This window comes from Eubalaena glacialis, chromosome 10 (assembly GCF_028564815.1).
Source record: "Eubalaena glacialis isolate mEubGla1 chromosome 10, mEubGla1.1.hap2.+ XY, whole genome shotgun sequence".
Taxonomy (NCBI): domain Eukaryota; kingdom Metazoa; phylum Chordata; class Mammalia; order Artiodactyla; family Balaenidae; genus Eubalaena; species Eubalaena glacialis.
Window position 1 is genome coordinate 34,348,233 of NC_083725.1, and position 22,011 is coordinate 34,370,243.

Here is a 22,011-nt window from a genome sequence, read left to right on the forward strand (position 1 = left end):
AACCGTTTCGGTACCAGAACACTGCGTAGAGACAGTAAGCTCTGGTCCTGCGTGTATGCTGCGTGTCAACCTAGAAATTGGAGACTGATGGCATAAGGCTTCTTTTCCCATTATGAAAGCTCCGTTCATGCGGCCTCGAAGCTACCTGAAAAGCATTGTTGTTGCCGGGGTTTTCCTCACTGCCGGCATGGTTCTGAGAAGAAACTGAGTTTTCTCCTAAGAAACTTTGGGGTTCCAGTTCCTAGTTGGAAGCTCAACCTGCTCTGCGCTATACCTAAAGTGAAAGTCAACGTGAGCCCAAGCTTCGAAGTAAGGCCCTGATTATCCTTGCAAAACGAGAGGCGTGCAGCAGCTCCATGAGGCCTTCATCGTTGTTCTGCTTTAGTTTCAAGGTAGTAAGCTTTTCAACACTCCTAGGGGCCTTGCTTCAGCACCCGTTTCGGTACCAGAACACTGCGTAGAACCAGGAAGCTCTGCTCCTGCGTGTATGCTGCGTGTCAACCTAGAAATTAGAGACTGATGGCACAAGGCTAGTTTTCCCATTATGAAAGCTCCGTTGATGCGGCCCCGAAGCTACCTGAAAGGCACTGTTGTTACCGTGCTTTTACTTACAGCCGGCATGGTTCATAGAAGAAAATGAGTTTTCTCGAAAGAAACCTTGTGCTTCCAGTTCCTAGTTGGAAGCTCACCCGGCTCTGCTCTATACCAAACGTGAAAGTCAATGTGAGCACTAGCCTCGAAGTAAGGCCCTGATTATGCTGGCAAAACGGGAGGCGTGCAGCAGCTCCATGAGGCCTTCATCGCTGTTCTGCTTTAGTTTCACGGTAGTAAGCTTTCCAACATTCCTAGGGACTTTGCTTAAGCAACCGTTTCGGTACCAGAACACTGCGTAGAGACAGTAAGCTCTGGTCCTGCGTGTATGCTGCGTGTCAACCTAGAAATTGGAGACTGATGGCATAAGGCTTCTTTTCCCATTATGAAAGCTCCGTTCATGCGGCCTCGAAGCTACCTGAAAAGCATTGTTGTTGCCGGGGTTTTCCTCACTGCCGGCATGGTTCTGAGAAGAAACTGAGTTTTCTCCTAAGAAACCTTGGGGTTCCAGTTCCTAGTTGGAAGCTCACCCTGCTCTGCGCTATACCTAAAGTGAAAGTCAACGTGAGCCCAAGCTTCGAAGTAAGGCCCTGATTATCCTTGCAAAACGAGAGGCGTGCAGCAGCTCCATGAGGCCTTCATCGTTGTTCTGCTTTAGTTTCAAGGTAGTAATCTTTTCAACACTCCTAGGGGCCTTGCTTCAGCACCCGTTTCAGTACCAGAACACTGCGTAGAACCAGGAAGCTCTGCTCCTGCGTGTATGCTGCGTGTCAACCTAGAAATTAGAGACTGATGGCACAAGGCTAGTTTTCCCATTATGAAAGCTCCGTTGATGCGGCCCCGAAGCTACCTGAAAAGCACTGTTGTTACCGTGCTTTTACTTACAGCCGGCATGGCACATAGAAGAAAATGAGTTTTCTCGAAAGAAACCTTGTGCTTCCAGTTCCTAGTTGGAAGCTCACCCTGCTCTGCTCTATACCAAACGTGAAAGTCAATGTGAGCACTAGCCTCGAAGTAAGGCCCTGATTATGCTGGCAAAACGGGAGGCGTGCAGCAGCTCCATGAGGCCTTCATCGCTGTTCTGCTTTAGTTTCACGGTAGTAAGCTTTCCAACATTCCTAGGGACTTTGCTTAAGCAACCGTTTCGGTACCAGAACACTGCGTAGAGACAGTAAGCTCTGGTCCTGCGTGTATGCTGCGTGTCAACCTAGAAATTGGAGACTGATGGCATAAGGCTTCTTTTCCCATTATGAAAGCTCCGTTCATGCGGCCTCGAAGCTACCTGAAAAGCATTGTTGTTGCCGGGGTTTTCCTCACTGCCGGCATGGTTCTGAGAAGAAAATGAGTTTTCTCCTAAGAAACCTTGGGGTTCCAGTTCCTTGTTGGAAGCTCACCCTGCTCTGCGCTATACCTAAAGTGAAAGTCAACGTGAGCCCAAGCTTCGAAGTAAGGCCCTGATTATCCTTGCAAAACGAGAGGCGTGCAGCAGCTCCATGAGGCCTTCATCGTTGTTCTGCTTTAGTTTCAAGGTAGTAAGCTTTTCAACACTCCTAGGGGACTTGCTTCAGCACCCGTTTCAGTACCAGAACACTGCGTAGAACCAGGAAGCTCTGCTCCTGCGTGTATGCTGCGTGTCAACCTAGAAATTAGAGACTGATGGCACAAGGCTAGTTTTCCCATTATGAAAGCTCCGTTGATGCTGCCCCGAAGCTACCTGAAAAGCACTGTTGTTACCGTGCTTTTACTTACAGCCGGCATGGTTCATAGAAGAAAATGAGTTTTCTCGAAAGAAACCTTGTGCTTCCAGTTCCTAGTTGGAAGCTCACCCTGCTCTGCTCTATACCAAACGTGAAAGTCAATGTGAGCACTAGCCTCGAAGTAAGGCCCTGATTATCCTGGCAAAACGGGAGGCGTGCAGCAGCTCCATGAGGCCTTCATCGCTGTTCTGCTTTAGTTTCACGGTAGTAAGCTTTCCAACATTCCTAGGGACTTTGCTTAAGCAACCGTTTCGGTACCAGAACACTGCGTAGAGACAGTAAGCTCTGGTCCTGCGTGTATGCTGCGTGTCAACCTAGAAATTGGAGACTGATGGCATAAGGCTTCTTTTGCCATTATGAAAGCTCCGTTCATGCGGCCTCGAAGCTACCTGAAAAGCATTGTTGTTGCCGGGGTTTTCCTCACTGCCGGCATGGTTCTGAGAAGAAAATGAGTTTTCTCCTAAGAAACCTTGGGTTTCCAGTTCCTTGTTGGAAGCTCACCCTGCTCTGCGCTATACCTAAAGTGAAAGTCAACGTGAGCCCAAGCTTCGAAGTAAGGCCCTGATTATCCTTGCAAAACGAGAGGCGTGCAGCAGCTCCATGAGGCCTTCATCGTTGTTCTGCTTTAGTTTCAAGGTAGTAAGCTTTTCAACACTCCTAGGGGACTTGCTTCAGCACCCGTTTCAGTACCAGAACACTGCGTAGAACCAGGAAGCTCTGCTCCTGCGTGTATGCTGCGTGTCAACCTAGAAATTAGAGACTGATGGCACAAGGCTAGTTTTCCCATTATGAAAGCTCCGTTGATGCTGCCCCGAAGCTACCTGAAAAGCACTGTTGTTACCGTGCTTTTACTTACAGCCGGCATGGTTCATAGAAGAAAATGAGTTTTCTCGAAAGAAACCTTGTGCTTCCAGTTCCTAGTTGGAAGCTCACCCGGCTCTGCTCTATACCAAACGTGAAAGTCAATGTGAGCACTAGCCTCGAAGTAAGGCCCTGATTATGCTGGCAAAACGGGAGGCGTGCAGCAGCTCCATGAGGCCTTCATCGCTGTTCTGCTTTAGTTTCACGGTAGTAAGCTTTCCAACATTCCTAGGGACTTTGCTTAAGCAACCGTTTCGGTACCAGAACACTGCGTAGAGACAGTAAGCTCTGGTCCTGCGTGTATGCTGCGTGTCAACCTAGAAATTGGAGACTGATGGCATAAGGCTTCTTTTCCCATTATGAAAGCTCCGTTCATGCGGCCTCGAAGCTACCTGAAAAGCATTGTTGTTGCCGGGGTTTTCCTCACTGCCGGCATGGTTCTGAGAAGAAACTGAGTTTTCTCCTAAGAAACTTTGGGGTTCCAGTTCCTAGTTGGAAGCTCAACCTGCTCTGCGCTATACCTAAAGTGAAAGTCAACGTGAGCCCAAGCTTCGAAGTAAGGCCCTGATTATCCTTGCAAAACGAGAGGCGTGCAGCAGCTCCATGAGGCCTTCATCGTTGTTCTGCTTTAGTTTCAAGGTAGTAAGCTTTTCAACACTCCTAGGGGCCTTGCTTCAGCACCCGTTTCGGTACCAGAACACTGCGTAGAACCAGGAAGCTCTGCTCCTGCGTGTATGCTGCGTGTCAACCTAGAAATTAGAGACTGATGGCACAAGGCTAGTTTTCCCATTATGAAAGCTCCGTTGATGCGGCCCCGAAGCTACCTGAAAGGCACTGTTGTTACCGTGCTTTTACTTACAGCCGGCATGGTTCATAGAAGAAAATGAGTTTTCTCGAAAGAAACCTTGTGCTTCCAGTTCCTAGTTGGAAGCTCACCCGGCTCTGCTCTATACCAAACGTGAAAGTCAATGTGAGCACTAGCCTCGAAGTAAGGCCCTGATTATGCTGGCAAAACGGGAGGCGTGCAGCAGCTCCATGAGGCCTTCATCGCTGTTCTGCTTTAGTTTCACGGTAGTAAGCTTTCCAACATTCCTAGGGACTTTGCTTAAGCAACCGTTTCGGTACCAGAACACTGCGTAGAGACAGTAAGCTCTGGTCCTGCGTGTATGCTGCGTGTCAACCTAGAAATTGGAGACTGATGGCATAAGGCTTCTTTTCCCATTATGAAAGCTCCGTTCATGCGGCCTCGAAGCTACCTGAAAAGCATTGTTGTTGCCGGGGTTTTCCTCACTGCCGGCATGGTTCTGAGAAGAAACTGAGTTTTCTCCTAAGAAACCTTGGGGTTCCAGTTCCTAGTTGGAAGCTCACCCTGCTCTGCGCTATACCTAAAGTGAAAGTCAACGTGAGCCCAAGCTTCGAAGTAAGGCCCTGATTATCCTTGCAAAACGAGAGGCGTGCAGCAGCTCCATGAGGCCTTCATCGTTGTTCTGCTTTAGTTTCAAGGTAGTAATCTTTTCAACACTCCTAGGGGCCTTGCTTCAGCACCCGTTTCAGTACCAGAACACTGCGTAGAACCAGGAAGCTCTGCTCCTGCGTGTATGCTGCGTGTCAACCTAGAAATTAGAGACTGATGGCACAAGGCTAGTTTTCCCATTATGAAAGCTCCGTTGATGCGGCCCCGAAGCTACCTGAAAAGCACTGTTGTTACCGTGCTTTTACTTACAGCCGGCATGGCACATAGAAGAAAATGAGTTTTCTCGAAAGAAACCTTGTGCTTCCAGTTCCTAGTTGGAAGCTCACCCTGCTCTGCTCTATACCAAACGTGAAAGTCAATGTGAGCACTAGCCTCGAAGTAAGGCCCTGATTATGCTGGCAAAACGGGAGGCGTGCAGCAGCTCCATGAGGCCTTCATCGCTGTTCTGCTTTAGTTTCACGGTAGTAAGCTTTCCAACATTCCTAGGGACTTTGCTTAAGCAACCGTTTCGGTACCAGAACACTGCGTAGAGACAGTAAGCTCTGGTCCTGCGTGTATGCTGCGTGTCAACCTAGAAATTGGAGACTGATGGCATAAGGCTTCTTTTCCCATTATGAAAGCTCCGTTCATGCGGCCTCGAAGCTACCTGAAAAGCATTGTTGTTGCCGGGGTTTTCCTCACTGCCGGCATGGTTCTGAGAAGAAACTGAGTTTTCTCCTAAGAAACCTTGGGGTTCCAGTTCCTACTTGGAAGCTCACCCTGCTCTGCGCTATACCTAAAGTGAAAGTCAACGTGAGCCCAAGCTTCGAAGTAAGGCCCTGATTATCCTTGCAAAACGAGAGGCGTGCAGCAGCTCCATGAGGCCTTCATCGTTGTTCTGCTTTAGTTTCAAGGTAGTAAGCTTTTCAACACTCCTAGGGGCCTTGCTTCAGCACCCGTTTCGGTACCAGAACACTGCGTAGAACCAGGAAGCTCTGCTCCTGCGTGTATGCTGCCTGTCAACCTAGAAATTAGAGACTGATGGCACAAGGCTATTTTTCCCATTATGAAAGCTCCGTTGATGCGGCCCCGAAGCTACCTGAAAAGCACTGTTGTTACCGTGCTTTTACTTACAGCCGGCATGGCACATAGAAGAAAATGAGTTTTCTCGAAAGAAACCTTGTGCTTCCAGTTCCTAGTTGGAAGCTCACCCGGGTCTGCTCTATACCAAACGTGAAAGTCAATGTGAGCACTAGCCTCGAAGTAAGGCCCTGATTATCCTGGCAAAACGGGAGGCGTGCAGCAGCTCCATGAGGCCTTCATCGCTGTTCTGCTTTAGTTTCACGGTAGTAAGCTTTCCAACATTCCTAGGGACTTTGCTTAAGCAACCGTTTCAGTACCAGAACACTGCGTAGAGACAGTAAGCTCTGGTCCTGCGTGTATGCTGCGTGTCAACCTAGAAATTGGAGACTGATGGCATAAGGCTTCTTTTCCCATTATGAAAGCTCCGTTCATGTGGCCTCGAAGCTACCTGAAAAGCATTGTTGTTGCCGGGGTTTTCCTCACTGCCGGCATGGTTCTGAGAAGAAAATGAGTTTTCTCCTAAGAAACCTTGGGGTTCCAGTTCCTTGTTGGAAGCTCACCCTGCTCTGCGCTATACCTAAAGTGAAAGTCAACGTGAGCCCAAGCTTCGAAGTAAGGCCCTGATTATCCTTGCAAAACGAGAGGCGTGCAGCAGCTCCATGAGGCCTTCATCGTTGTTCTGCTTTAGTTTCAAGGTAGTAAGCTTTTCAACACTCCTAGGGGACTTGCTTCAGCACCCGTTTCAGTACCAGAACACTGCGTAGAACCAGGAAGCTCTGCTCCTGCGTGTATGCTGCGTGTCAACCTAGAAATTAGAGACTGATGGCACAAGGCTAGTTTTCCCATTATGAAAGCTCCGTTGATGCTGCCCCGAAGCTACCTGAAAAGCACTGTTGTTACCGTGCTTTTACTTACAGCCGGCATGGTTCATAGAAGAAAATGAGTTTTCTCGAAAGAAACCTTGTGCTTCCAGTTCCTAGTTGGAAGCTCACCCGGCTCTGCTCTATACCAAACGTGAAAGTCAATGTGAGCACTAGCCTCGAAGTAAGGCCCTGATTATGCTGGCAAAACGGGAGGCGTGCAGCAGCTCCATGAGGCCTTCATCGCTGTTCTGCTTTAGTTTCACGGTAGTAAGCTTTCCAACATTCCTAGGGACTTTGCTTAAGCAACCGTTTCGGTACCAGAACACTGCGTAGAGACAGTAAGCTCTGGTCCTGCGTGTATGCTGCGTGTCAACCTAGAAATTGGAGACTGATGGCATAAGGCTTCCTTTCCCATTATGAAAGCTCCGTTCATGCGGCCTCGAAGCTACCTGAAAAGCATTGTTGTTGCCGGGGTTTTCCTCACTGCCGGCATGGTTCTGAGAAGAAACTGGGTTTTCTCCTAAGAAACCTTGGGGTTCCAGTTCCTAGTTGGAAGCTCACCCTGCTCTGCGCTATACCTAAAGTGAAAGTCAACGTGAGCCCAAGCTTCGAAGTAAGGCCCTGATTATCCTTGCAAAACGAGAGGCGTGCAGCAGCTCCATGAGGCCTTCATCGTTGTTCTGCTTTAGTTTCAAGGTAGTAATCTTTTCAACACTCCTAGGGGCCTTGCTTCAGCACCCGTTTCGGTACCAGAACACTGCGTAGAACCAGGAAGCTCTGCTCCTGCGTGTATGCTGCGTGTCAACCTAGAAATTAGAGACTGATGGCACAAGGCTAGTTTTCCCATTATGAAAGCTCCGTTGATGCGGCCCCGAAGCTACCTGAAAAGCACTGTTGTTACCGTGATTTTACTTACAGCCGGCATGGCACATAGAAGAAAATGAGTTTTCTCGAAAGAAACCTTGTGCTTCCAGTTCCTAGTTGGAAGCTCACCCTGCTCTGCTCTATACCAAACGTGAAAGTCAATGTGAGCACTAGCCTCGAAGTAAGGCCCTGATTATGCTGGCAAAACGGGAGGCGTGCAGCAGCTCCATGAGGCCTTCATCGCTGTTCTGCTTTAGTTTCACGGTAGTAAGCTTTCCAACATTCCTAGGGACTTTGCTTAAGCAACCGTTTCGGTACCAGAACACTGCGTAGAGACAGTAAGCTCTGGTCCTGCGTGTATGCTGCGTGTCAACCTAGAAATTGGAGACTGATGGCATAAGGCTTCTTTTCCCATTATGAAAGCTCCGTTCATGCGGCCTCGAAGCTACCTGAAAAGCATTGTTGTTGCCGGGGTTTTCCTCACTGCCGGCATGGTTCTGAGAAGAAACTGAGTTTTCTCCTAAGAAACTTTGGGGTTCCAGTTCCTAGTTGGAAGCTCAACCTGCTCTGCGCTATACCTAAAGTGAAAGTCAACGTGAGCCCAAGCTTCGAAGTAAGGCCCTGATTATCCTTGCAAAACGAGAGGCGTGCAGCAGCTCCATGAGGCCTTCATCGTTGTTCTGCTTTAGTTTCAAGGTAGTAAGCTTTTCAACACTCCTAGGGGCCTTGCTTCAGCACCCGTTTCGGTACCAGAACACTGCGTAGAACCAGGAAGCTCTGCTCCTGCGTGTATGCTGCGTGTCAACCTAGAAATTAGAGACTGATGGCACAAGGCTAGTTTTCCCATTATGAAAGCTCCGTTGATGCGGCCCCGAAGCTACCTGAAAGGCACTGTTGTTACCGTGCTTTTACTTACAGCCGGCATGGTTCATAGAAGAAAATGAGTTTTCTCGAAAGAAACCTTGTGCTTCCAGTTCCTAGTTGGAAGCTCACCCGGCTCTGCTCTATACCAAACGTGAAACTCAATGTGAGCACTAGCCTCGAAGTAAGGCCCTGATTATCCTGGCAAAATGGGAGGCGTGCAGCAGCTCCATGAGGCCTTCATCGCTGTTCTGCTTTAGTTTCACGGTAGTAAGCTTTCCAACATTCCTAGGGACTTTGCTTAAGCAACCGTTTCGGTACCAGAACACTGCGTAGAGACAGTAAGCTCTGGTCCTGCGTGTATGCTGCGTGTCAACCTAGAAATTGGAGACTGATGGCATAAGGCTTCTTTTCCCATTATGAAAGCTCCGTTCATGCGGCCTCGAAGCTACCTGAAAAACATTGTTGTTGCCGGGGTTTTCCTCACTGCCGGCATGGTTCTGAGAAGAAACTGAGTTTTCTCCTAAGAAACCTTGGGGTTCCAGTTCCTAGTTGGAAGCTCACCCTGCTCTGCGCTATACCTAAAGTGAAAGTCAACGTGAGCCCAAGCTTCGAAGTAAGGCCCTGATTATCCTTGCAAAACGAGAGGCGTGCAGCAGCTCCATGAGGCCTTCATCGTTGTTCTGCTTTAGTTTCAAGGTAGTAAGCTTTTCAACACTCCTAGGGGCCTTGCTTCAGCACCCGTTTCGGTACCAGAACACTGCGTAGAACCAGGAAGCTCTGCTCCTGCGTGTATGCTGCGTGTCAACCTAGAAATTAGAGACTGATGGCACAAGGCTAGTTTTCCCATTATGAAAGCTCCGTTGATGCGGCCCCGAAGCTACCTGAAAAGCACTGTTGTTACCGTGCTTTTACTTACAGCCGGCATGGCACATAGAAGAAAATGAGTTTTCTCGAAAGAAACCTTGTGCTTCCAGTTCCTAGTTGGAAGCTCACCCTGCTCTGCTCTATACCAAACGTGAAAGTCAATGTGAGCACTAGCCTCGAAGTAAGGCCCTGATTATGCTGGCAAAACGGGAGGCGTGCAGCAGCTCCATGAGGCCTTCATCGCTGTTCTGCTTTAGTTTCACGGTAGTAAGCTTTCCAACATTCCTAGGGACTTTGCTTAAGCAACCGTTTCGGTACCAGAACACTGCGTAGAACCAGGAAGCTCTGCTCCTGCGTGTATGCTGCGTGTCAACCTAGAAATTAGAGACTGATGGCACAAGGCTAGTTTTCCCATTATGAAAGCTCCGTTGATGCGGCCCCGAAGCTACCTGAAAGGCACTGTTGTTACCGTGCTTTTACTTACAGCCGGCATGGTTCATAGAAGAAAATGAGTTTTCTCGAAAGAAACCTTGTGCTTCCAGTTCCTAGTTGGAAGCTCACCCGGCTCTGCTCTATACCAAACGTGAAACTCAATGTGAGCACTAGCCTCGAAGTAAGGCCCTGATTATCCTGGCAAAATGGGAGGCGTGCAGCAGCTCCATGAGGCCTTCATCGCTGTTCTGCTTTAGTTTCACGGTAGTAAGCTTTCCAACATTCCTAGGGACTTTGCTTAAGCAACCGTTTCGGTACCAGAACACTGCGTAGAGACAGTAAGCTCTGGTCCTGCGTGTATGCTGCGTGTCAACCTAGAAATTGGAGACTGATGGCATAAGGCTTCTTTTCCCATTATGAAAGCTCCGTTCATGCGGCCTCGAAGCTACCTGAAAAACATTGTTGTTGCCGGGGTTTTCCTCACTGCCGGCATGGTTCTGAGAAGAAACTGAGTTTTCTCCTAAGAAACCTTGGGGTTCCAGTTCCTAGTTGGAAGCTCACCCTGCTCTGCGCTATACCTAAAGTGAAAGTCAACGTGAGCCCAAGCTTCGAAGTAAGGCCCTGATTATCCTTGCAAAACGAGAGGCGTGCAGCAGCTCCATGAGGCCTTCATCGTTGTTCTGCTTTAGTTTCAAGGTAGTAAGCTTTTCAACACTCCTAGGGGCCTTGCTTTAGCACCCGTTTCGGTACCAGAACACTGCGTAGAACCAGGAAGCTCTGCTCCTGCGTGTATGCTGCGTGTCAACCTAGAAATTAGAGACTGATGGCACAAGGCTAGTTTTCCCATTATGAAAGCTCCGTTGATGCGGCCCCGAAGCTACCTGAAAAGCACTGTTGTTACCGTGCTTTTACTTACAGCCGGCATGGCACATAGAAGAAAATGAGTTTTCTCGAAAGAAACCTTGTGCTTCCAGTTCCTAGTTGGAAGCTCACCCTGCTCTGCTCTATACCAAACGTGAAAGTCAATGTGAGCACTAGCCTCGAAGTAAGGCCCTGATTATGCTGGCAAAACGGGAGGCGTGCAGCAGCTCCATGAGGCCTTCATCGCTGTTCTGCTTTAGTTTCACGGTAGTAAGCTTTCCAACATTCCTAGGGACTTTGCTTAAGCAACCGTTTCGGTACCAGAACACTGCGTAGAGACAGTAAGCTCTGGTCCTGCGTGTATGCTGCGTGTCAACCTAGAAATTGGAGACTGATGGCATAAGGCTTCTTTTCCCATTATGAAAGCTCCGTTCATGCGGCCTCGAAGCTACCTGAAAAGCATTGTTGTTGCCGGGGTTTTCCTCACTGCCGGCATGGTTCTGAGAAGAAAATGAGTTTTCTCCTAAGAAACCTTGGGTTTCCAGTTCCTTGTTGGAAGCTCACCCTGCTCTGCGCTATACCTAAAGTGAAAGTCAACGTGAGCCCAAGCTTCGAAGTAAGGCCCTGATTATCCTTGCAAAACGAGAGGCGTGCAGCAGCTCCATGAGGCCTTCATCGTTGTTCTGCTTTAGTTTCAAGGTAGTAAGCTTTTCAACACTCCTAGGGGCCTTGCTTCAGCACCCGTTTCGGTACCAGGACACTGCGTAGAACCAGGAAGCTCTGCTCCTGCGTGTATGCTGCGTGTCAACCTAGAAATTAGAGACTGATGGCACAAGGCTAGTTTTCCCATTATGAAAGCTCCGTTGATGCGGCCCCGAAGCTACCTGAAAAGCACTGTTGTTACCGTGCTTTTACTTACAGCCGGCATGGCACATAGAAGAAAATGAGTTTTCTCGAAAGAAACCTTGTGCTTCCAGTTCCTAGTTGGAAGCTCACCCTGCTCTGCTCTATACCAAACGTGAAAGTCAATGTGAGCACTAGCCTCGAAGTAAGGCCCTGATTATCCTGGCAAAACGGGAGGCGTGCAGCAGCTCCATGAGGCCTTCATCGCTGTTCTGCTTTAGTTTCACGGTAGTAAGCTTTCCAACATTCCTAGGGACTTTGCTTAAGCAACCGCTTCGGTACCAGAACACTGCGTAGAGACAGTAAGCTCTGGTCCTGCGTGTATGCTGCGTGTCAACCTAGAAATTGGAGACTGATGGCATAAGGCTTCTTTTCCCATTATGAAAGCTCCGTTCATGCGGCCTCGAAGCTACCTGAAAAGCATTGTTGTTGCCGGGGTTTTCCTCACTGCCGGCATGGTTCTGAGAAGAAAATGAGTTTTCTCCTAAGAAACCTTGGGTTTCCAGTTCCTTGTTGGAAGCTCACCCTGCTCTGCGCTATACCTAAAGTGAAAGTCAACGTGAGCCCAAGCTTCGAAGTAAGGCCCTGATTATCCTTGCAAAACGAGAGGCGTGCAGCAGCTCCATGAGGCCTTCATCGTTGTTCTGCTTTAGTTTCAAGGTAGTAAGCTTTTCAACACTCCTAGGGGCCTTGCTTCAGCACCCGTTTCAGTACCAGAACACTGCGTAGAACCAGGAAGCTCTGCTCCTGCGTGTATGCTGCGTGTCAACCTAGAAATTAGAGACTGATGGCACAAGGCTAGTTTTCCCATTATGAAAGCTCCGTTGATGCTGCCCCGAAGCTACCTGAAAGGCACTGTTGTTACCGTGCTTTTACTTACAGCCGGCATGGTTCATAGAAGAAAATGAGTTTTCTCGAAAGAAACCTTGTGCTTCCAGTTCCTAGTTGGAAGCTCACCCGGCTCTGCTCTATACCAAACGTGAAACTCAATGTGAGCACTAGCCTCGAAGTAAGGCCCTGATTATCCTGGCAAAATGGGAGGCGTGCAGCAGCTCCATGAGGCCTTCATCGCTGTTCTGCTTTAGTTTCACGGTAGTAAGCTTTCCAACATTCCTAGGGACTTTGCTTAAGCAACCGTTTCGGTACCAGAGCACTGCGTAGAGACAGTAAGCTCTGGTCCTGCGTGTATGCTGCGTGTCAACCTAGAAATTGGAGACTGATGGCATAAGGCTTCTTTTCCCATTATGAAAGCTCCGTTCATGCGGCCTCGAAGCTACCTGAAAAGCATTGTTGTTGCCGGGGTTTTCCTCACTGCCGGCATGGTTCTGAGAAGAAACTGAGTTTTCTCCTAAGAAACCTTGGGGTTCCAGTTCCTAGTTGGAAGCTCACCCTGCTCTGCGCTATACCTAAAGTGAAAGTCAACGTGAGCCCAAGCTTCGAAGTAAGGCCCTGATTATCCTTGCAAAACGAGAGGCGTGCAGCAGCTCCATGAGGCCTTCATCGTTGTTCTGCTTTAGTTTCAAGGTAGTAAGCTTTTCAACACTCCTAGGGGCCTTGCTTCAGCACCCGTTTCGGTACCAGAACACTGCGTAGAACCAGGAAGCTCTGCTCCTGCGTGTATGCTGCGTGTCAACCTAGAAATTAGAGACTGATGGCACAAGGCTAGTTTTCCCATTATGAAAGCTCCGTTGATGCGGCCCCGAAGCTACCTGAAAAGCACTGTTGTTACCGTGCTTTTACTTACAGCCGGCATGGCACATAGAAGAAAATGAGTTTTCTCGAAAGAAACCTTGTGCTTCCAGTTCCTAGTTGGAAGCTCACCCTGCTCTGCTCTATACCAAACGTGAAAGTCAATGTGAGCACTAGCCTCGAAGTAAGGCCCTGATTATGCTGGCAAAACGGGAGGCGTGCAGCAGCTCCATGAGGCCTTCATCGCTGTTCTGCTTTAGTTTCACGGTAGTAAGCTTTCCAACATTCCTAGGGACTTTGCTTAAGCAACCGTTTCGGTACCAGAACACTGCGTAGAGACAGTAAGCTCTTGTCCTGCGTGTATGCTGCGTGTCAACCTAGAAATTGGAGACTGATGGCATAAGGCTTCTTTTCCCATTATGAAAGCTCCGTTCATGCGGCCTCGAAGCTACCTGAAAAGCATTGTTGTTGCCGGGGTTTTCCTCACTGCCGGCATGGTTCTGAGAAGAAAATGAGTTTTCTCCTAAGAAACCTTGGGGTTCCAGTTCCTTGTTGGAAGCTCACCCTGCTCTGCGCTATACCTAAAGTGAAAGTCAACGTGAGCCCAAGCTTCGAAGTAAGGCCCTGATTATCCTTGCAAAACGAGAGGCGTGCAGCAGCTCCATGAGGCCTTCATCGTTGTTCTGCTTTAGTTTCAAGGTAGTAAGCTTTTCAACACTCCTAGGGGACTTGCTTCAGCACCCGTTTCAGTACCAGAACACTGCGTAGAACCAGGAAGCTCTGCTCCTGCGTGTATGCTGCGTGTCAACCTAGAAATTAGAGACTGATGGCACAAGGCTAGTTTTCCCATTATGAAAGCTCCGTTGATGCTGCCCCGAAGCTACCTGAAAAGCACTGTTGTTACCGTGCTTTTACTTACAGCCGGCATGGTTCATAGAAGAAAATGAGTTTTCTCGAAAGAAACCTTGTGCTTCCAGTTCCTAGTTGGAAGCTCACCCGGCTCTGCTCTATACCAAACGTGAAAGTCAATGTGAGCACTAGCCTCGAAGTAAGGCCCTGATTATGCTGGCAAAACGGGAGGCGTGCAGCAGCTCCATGAGGCCTTCATCGCTGTTCTGCTTTAGTTTCACGGTAGTAAGCTTTCCAACATTCCTAGGGACTTTGCTTAAGCAACCGTTTCGGTACCAGAACACTGCGTAGAGACAGTAAGCTCTGGTCCTGCGTGTATGCTGCGTGTCAACCTAGAAATTGGAGACTGATGGCATAAGGCTTCCTTTCCCATTATGAAAGCTCCGTTCATGCGGCCTCGAAGCTACCTGAAAAGCATTGTTGTTGCCGGGGTTTTCCTCACTGCCGGCATGGTTCTGAGAAGAAACTGAGTTTTCTCCTAAGAAACCTTGGGGTTCCAGTTCCTAGTTGGAAGCTCACCCTGCTCTGCGCTATACCTAAAGTGAAAGTCAACGTGAGCCCAAGCTTCGAAGTAAGGCCCTGATTATCCTTGCAAAACGAGAGGCGTGCAGCAGCTCCATGAGGCCTTCATCGTTGTTCTGCTTTAGTTTCAAGGTAGTAATCTTTTCAACACTCCTAGGGGCCTTGCTTCAGCACCCGTTTCGGTACCAGAACACTGCGTAGAACCAGGAAGCTCTGCTCCTGCGTGTATGCTGCGTGTCAACCTAGAAATTAGAGACTGATGGCACAAGGCTAGTTTTCCCATTATGAAAGCTCCGTTGATGCGGCCCCGAAGCTACCTGAAAAGCACTGTTGTTACCGTGATTTTACTTACAGCCGGCATGGCACATAGAAGAAAATGAGTTTTCTCGAAAGAAACCTTGTTCTTCCAGTTCCTAGTTGGAAGCTCACCCTGCTCTGCTCTATACCAAACGTGAAAGTCAATGTGAGCACTAGCCTCGAAGTAAGGCCCTGATTATGCTGGCAAAACGGGAGGCGTGCAGCAGCTCCATGAGGCCTTCATCGCTGTTCTGCTTTAGTTTCACGGTAGTAAGCTTTCCAACATTCCTAGGGACTTTGCTTAAGCAACCGTTTCGGTACCAGAACACTGCGTAGAGACAGTAAGCTCTGGTCCTGCGTGTATGCTGCGTGTCAACCTAGAAATTGGAGACTGATGGCATAAGGCTTCTTTTCCCATTATGAAAGCTCCGTTCATGCGGCCTCGAAGCTACCTGAAAAGCATTGTTGTTGCCGGGGTTTTCCTCACTGCCGGCATGGTTCTGAGAAGAAACTGAGTTTTCTCCTAAGAAACTTTGGGGTTCCAGTTCCTAGTTGGAAGCTCAACCTGCTCTGCGCTATACCTAAAGTGAAAGTCAACGTGAGCCCAAGCTTCGAAGTAAGGCCCTGATTATCCTTGCAAAACGAGAGGCGTGCAGCAGCTCCATGAGGCCTTCATCGTTGTTCTGCTTTAGTTTCAAGGTAGTAAGCTTTTCAACACTCCTAGGGGCCTTGCTTCAGCACCCGTTTCGGTACCAGAACACTGCGTAGAACCAGGAAGCTCTGCTCCTGCGTGTATGCTGCGTGTCAACCTAGAAATTAGAGACTGATGGCACAAGGCTAGTTTTCCCATTATGAAAGCTCCGTTGATGCGGCCCCGAAGCTACCTGAAAGGCACTGTTGTTACCGTGCTTTTACTTACAGCCGGCATGGTTCATAGAAGAAAATGAGTTTTCTCGAAAGAAACCTTGTGCTTCCAGTTCCTAGTTGGAAGCTCACCCGGCTCTGCTCTATACCAAACGTGAAACTCAATGTGAGCACTAGCCTCGAAGTAAGGCCCTGATTATCCTGGCAAAATGGGAGGCGTGCAGCAGCTCCATGAGGCCTTCATCGCTGTTCTGCTTTAGTTTCACGGTAGTAAGCTTTCCAACATTCCTAGGGACTTTGCTTAAGCAACCGTTTCGGTACCAGAACACTGCGTAGAGACAGTAAGCTCTGGTCCTGCGTGTATGCTGCGTGTCAACCTAGAAATTGGAGACTGATGGCATAAGGCTTCTTTTCCCATTATGAAAGCTCCGTTCATGCGGCCTCGAAGCTACCTGAAAAACATTGTTGTTGCCGGGGTTTTCCTCACTGCCGGCATGGTTCTGAGAAGAAACTGAGTTTTCTCCTAAGAAACCTTGGGGTTCCAGTTCCTAGTTGGAAGCTCACCCTGCTCTGCGCTATACCTAAAGTGAAAGTCAACGTGAGCCCAAGCTTCGAAGTAAGGCCCTGATTATCCTTGCAAAACGAGAGGCGTGCAGCAGCTCCATGAGGCCTTCATCGTTGTTCTGCTTTAGTTTCAAGGTAGTAAGCTTTTCAACACTCCTAGGGGCCTTGCTTCAGCACCCGTTTCGGTACCAGAACACTGCGTAGAACCAGGAAGCTCTGCTCCTGCGTGTATGCTGCGTGTCAACCTAGAAATTAGAGACTGATGGCACAAGGCTAGTTTTCCCATTATGAAAGCTCCGTTGATGCGGCCCCGAAGCTACCTGAAAAGCACTGTTGTTACCGTGCTTTTACTTACAGCCGGCATGGCACATAGAAGAAAATGAGTTTTCTCGAAAGAAACCTTGTGCTTCCAGTTCCTAGTTGGAAGCTCACCCTGCTCTGCTCTATACCAAACGTGAAAGTCAATGTGAGCACTAGCCTCGAAGTAAGGCCCTGATTATGCTGGCAAAACGGGAGGCGTGCAGCAGCTCCATGAGGCCTTCATCGCTGTTCTGCTTTAGTTTCACGGTAGTAAGCTTTCCAACATTCCTAGGGACTTTGCTTAAGCAACCGTTTCGGTACCAGAACACTGCGTAGAACCAGGAAGCTCTGCTCCTGCGTGTATGCTGCGTGTCAACCTAGAAATTAGAGACTGATGGCACAAGGCTAGTTTTCCCATTATGAAAGCTCCGTTGATGCGGCCCCGAAGCTACCTGAAAGGCACTGTTGTTACCGTGCTTTTACTTACAGCCGGCATGGTTCATAGAAGAAAATGAGTTTTCTCGAAAGAAACCTTGTGCTTCCAGTTCCTAGTTGGAAGCTCACCCGGCTCTGCTCTATACCAAACGTGAAACTCAATGTGAGCACTAGCCTCGAAGTAAGGCCCTGATTATCCTGGCAAAATGGGAGGCGTGCAGCAGCTCCATGAGGCCTTCATCGCTGTTCTGCTTTAGTTTCACGGTAGTAAGCTTTCCAACATTCCTAGGGACTTTGCTTAAGCAACCGTTTCGGTACCAGAACACTGCGTAGAGACAGTAAGCTCTGGTCCTGCGTGTATGCTGCGTGTCAACCTAGAAATTGGAGACTGATGGCATAAGGCTTCTTTTCCCATTATGAAAGCTCCGTTCATGCGGCCTCGAAGCTACCTGAAAAACATTGTTGTTGCCGGGGTTTTCCTCACTGCCGGCATGGTTCTGAGAAGAAACTGAGTTTTCTCCTAAGAAACCTTGGGGTTCCAGTTCCTAGTTGGAAGCTCACCCTGCTCTGCGCTATACCTAAAGTGAAAGTCAACGTGAGCCCAAGCTTCGAAGTAAGGCCCTGATTATCCTTGCAAAACGAGAGGCGTGCAGCAGCTCCATGAGGCCTTCATCGTTGTTCTGCTTTAGTTTCAAGGTAGTAAGCTTTTCAACACTCCTAGGGGCCTTGCTTTAGCACCCGTTTCGGTACCAGAACACTGCGTAGAACCAGGAAGCTCTGCTCCTGCGTGTATGCTGCGTGTCAACCTAGAAATTAGAGACTGATGGCACAAGGCTAGTTTTCCCATTATGAAAGCTCCGTTGATGCGGCCCCGAAGCTACCTGAAAAGCACTGTTGTTACCGTGCTTTTACTTACAGCCGGCATGGCACATAGAAGAAAATGAGTTTTCTCGAAAGAAACCTTGTGCTTCCAGTTCCTAGTTGGAAGCTCACCCTGCTCTGCTCTATACCAAACGTGAAAGTCAATGTGAGCACTAGCCTCGAAGTAAGGCCCTGATTATGCTGGCAAAACGGGAGGCGTGCAGCAGCTCCATGAGGCCTTCATCGCTGTTCTGCTTTAGTTTCACGGTAGTAAGCTTTCCAACATTCCTAGGGACTTTGCTTAAGCAACCGTTTCGGTACCAGAACACTGCGTAGAGACAGTAAGCTCTGGTCCTGCGTGTATGCTGCGTGTCAACCTAGAAATTGGAGACTGATGGCATAAGGCTTCTTTTCCCATTATGAAAGCTCCGTTCATGCGGCCTCGAAGCTACCTGAAAAGCATTGTTGTTGCCGGGGTTTTCCTCACTGCCGGCATGGTTCTGAGAAGAAAATGAGTTTTCTCCTAAGAAACCTTGGGTTTCCAGTTCCTTGTTGGAAGCTCACCCTGCTCTGCGCTATACCTAAAGTGAAAGTCAACGTGAGCCCAAGCTTCGAAGTAAGGCCCTGATTATCCTTGCAAAACGAGAGGCGTGCAGCAGCTCCATGAGGCCTTCATCGTTGTTCTGCTTTAGTTTCAAGGTAGTAAGCTTTTCAACACTCCTAGGGGCCTTGCTTCAGCACCCGTTTCGGTACCAGGACACTGCGTAGAACCAGGAAGCTCTGCTCCTGCGTGTATGCTGCGTGTCAACCTAGAAATTAGAGACTGATGGCACAAGGCTAGTTTTCCCATTATGAAAGCTCCGTTGATGCGGCCCCGAAGCTACCTGAAAAGCACTGTTGTTACCGTGCTTTTACTTACAGCCGGCATGGCACATAGAAGAAAATGAGTTTTCTCGAAAGAAACCTTGTGCTTCCAGTTCCTAGTTGGAAGCTCACCCTGCTCTGCTCTATACCAAACGTGAAAGTCAATGTGAGCACTAGCCTCGAAGTAAGGCCCTGATTATCCTGGCAAAACGGGAGGCGTGCAGCAGCTCCATGAGGCCTTCATCGCTGTTCTGCTTTAGTTTCACGGTAGTAAGCTTTCCAACATTCCTAGGGACTTTGCTTAAGCAACCGCTTCGGTACCAGAACACTGCGTAGAGACAGTAAGCTCTGGTCCTGCGTGTATGCTGCGTGTCAACCTAGAAATTGGAGACTGATGGCATAAGGCTTCTTTTCCCATTATGAAAGCTCCGTTCATGCGGCCTCGAAGCTACCTGAAAAGCATTGTTGTTGCCGGGGTTTTCCTCACTGCCGGCATGGTTCTGAGAAGAAAATGAGTTTTCTCCTAAGAAACCTTGGGTTTCCAGTTCCTTGTTGGAAGCTCACCCTGCTCTGCGCTATACCTAAAGTGAAAGTCAACGTGAGCCCAAGCTTCGAAGTAAGGCCCTGATTATCCTTGCAAAACGAGAGGCGTGCAGCAGCTCCATGAGGCCTTCATCGTTGTTCTGCTTTAGTTTCAAGGTAGTAAGCTTTTCAACACTCCTAGGGGCCTTGCTTCAGCACCCGTTTCAGTACCAGAACACTGCGTAGAACCAGGAAGCTCTGCTCCTGCGTGTATGCTGCGTGTCAACCTAGAAATTAGAGACTGATGGCACAAGGCTAGTTTTCCCATTATGAAAGCTCCGTTGATGCTGCCCCGAAGCTACCTGAAAGGCACTGTTGTTACCGTGCTTTTACTTACAGCCGGCATGGTTCATAGAAGAAAATGAGTTTTCTCGAAAGAAACCTTGTGCTTCCAGTTCCTAGTTGGAAGCTCACCCGGCTCTGCTCTATACCAAACGTGAAACTCAATGTGAGCACTAGCCTCGAAGTAAGGCCCTGATTATCCTGGCAAAATGGGAGGCGTGCAGCAGCTCCATGAGGCCTTCATCGCTGTTCTGCTTTAGTTTCACGGTAGTAAGCTTTCCAACATTCCTAGGGACTTTGCTTAAGCAACCGTTTCGGTACCAGAGCACTGCGTAGAGACAGTAAGCTCTGGTCCTGCGTGTATGCTGCGTGTCAACCTAGAAATTGGAGACTGATGGCATAAGGCTTCTTTTCCCATTATGAAAGCTCCGTTCATGCGGCCTCGAAGCTACCTGAAAAGCATTGTTGTTGCCGGGGTTTTCCTCACTGCCGGCATGGTTCTGAGAAGAAACTGAGTTTTCTCCTAAGAAACCTTGGGGTTCCAGTTCCTAGTTGGAAGCTCACCCTGCTCTGCGCTATACCTAAAGTGAAAGTCAACGTGAGCCCAAGCTTCGAAGTAAGGCCCTGATTATCCTTGCAAAACGAGAGGCGTGCAGCAGCTCCATGAGGCCTTCATCGTTGTTCTGCTTTAGTTTCAAGGTAGTAAGCTTTTCAACACTCCTAGGGGCCTTGCTTCAGCACCCGTTTCGGTACCAGAACACTGCGTAGAACCAGGAAGCTCTGCTCCTGCGTGTATGCTGCGTGTCAACCTAGAAATTAGAGACTGATGGCACAAGGCTAGTTTTCCCATTATGAAAGCTCCGTTGATGCGGCCCCGAAGCTACCTGAAAAGCACTGTTGTTACCGTGCTTTTACTTACAGCCGGCATGGCACATAGAAGAAAATGAGTTTTCTCGAAAGAAACCTTGTGCTTCCAGTTCCTAGTTGGAAGCTCACCCTGCTCTGCTCTATACCAAACGTGAAAGTCAATGTGAGCACTAGCCTCGAAGTAAGGCCCTGATTATGCTGGCAAAACGGGAGGCGTGCAGCAGCTCCATGAGGCCTTCATCGCTGTTCTGCTTTAGTTTCACGGTAGTAAGCTTTCCAACATTCCTAGGGACTTTGCTTAAGCAACCGTTTCGGTACCAGAACACTGCGTAGAGACAGTAAGCTCTTGTCCTGCGTGTATGCTGCGTGTCAACCTAGAAATTGGAGACTGATGGCATAAGGCTTCTTTTCCCATTATGAAAGCTCCGTTCATGCGGCCTCGAAGCTACCTGAAAAGCATTGTTGTTGCCGGGGTTTTCCTCACTGCCGGCATGGTTCTGAGAAGAAAATGAGTTTTCTCCTAAGAAACCTTGGGTTTCCAGTTCCTTGTTGGAAGCTCACCCTGCTCTGCGCTATACCTAAAGTGAAAGTCAACGTGAGCCCAAGCTTCGAAGTAAGGCCCTGATTATCCTTGCAAAACGAGAGGCGTGCAGCAGCTCCATGAGGCCTTCATCGTTGTTCTGCTTTAGTTTCAAGGTAGTAAGCTTTTCAACACTCCTAGGGGACTTGCTTCAGCACCCGTTTCAGTACCAGAACACTGCGTAGAACCAGGAAGCTCTGCTCCTGCGTGTATGCTGCGTGTCAACCTAGAAATTAGAGACTGATGGCACAAGGCTAGTTTTCCCATTATGAAAGCTCCGTTGATGCTGCCCCGAAGCTACCTGAAAAGCACTGTTGTTACCGTGCTTTTACTTACAGCCGGCATGGCACATAGAAGAAAATGAGTTTTCTCGAAAGAAACCTTGTGCTTCCAGTTCCTAGTTGGAAGCTCACCCGGCTCTGCTCTATACCAAACGTGAAAGTCAATGTGAGCACTAGCCTCGAAGTAAGGCCCTGATTATCCTGGCAAAACGGGAGGCGTGCAGCAGCTCCATGAGGCCTTCATCGCTGTTCTGCTTTAGTTTCACGGTAGTAAGCTTTCCAACATTCCTAGGGACTTTGCTTAAGCAACCGTTTCGGTACCAGAACACTGCGTAGAGACAGTAAGCTCTGGTCCTGCGTGTATGCTGCGTGTCAACCTAGAAATTGGAGACTGATGGCATAAGGCTTCTTTTGCCATTATGAAAGCTCCGTTCATGCGGCCTCGAAGCTACCTGAAAAGCATTGTTGTTGCCGGGGTTTTCCTCACTGCCGGCATGGTTCTGAGAAGAAAATGAGTTTTCTCCTAAGAAACCTTGGGTTTCCAGTTCCTTGTTGGAAGCTCACCCTGCTCTGCGCTATACCTAAAGTGAAAGTCAACGTGAGCCCAAGCTTCGAAGTAAGGCCCTGATTATCCTTGCAAAACGAGAGGCGTGCAGCAGCTCCATGAGGCCTTCATCGTTGTTCTGCTTTAGTTTCAAGGTAGTAAGCTTTTCAACAC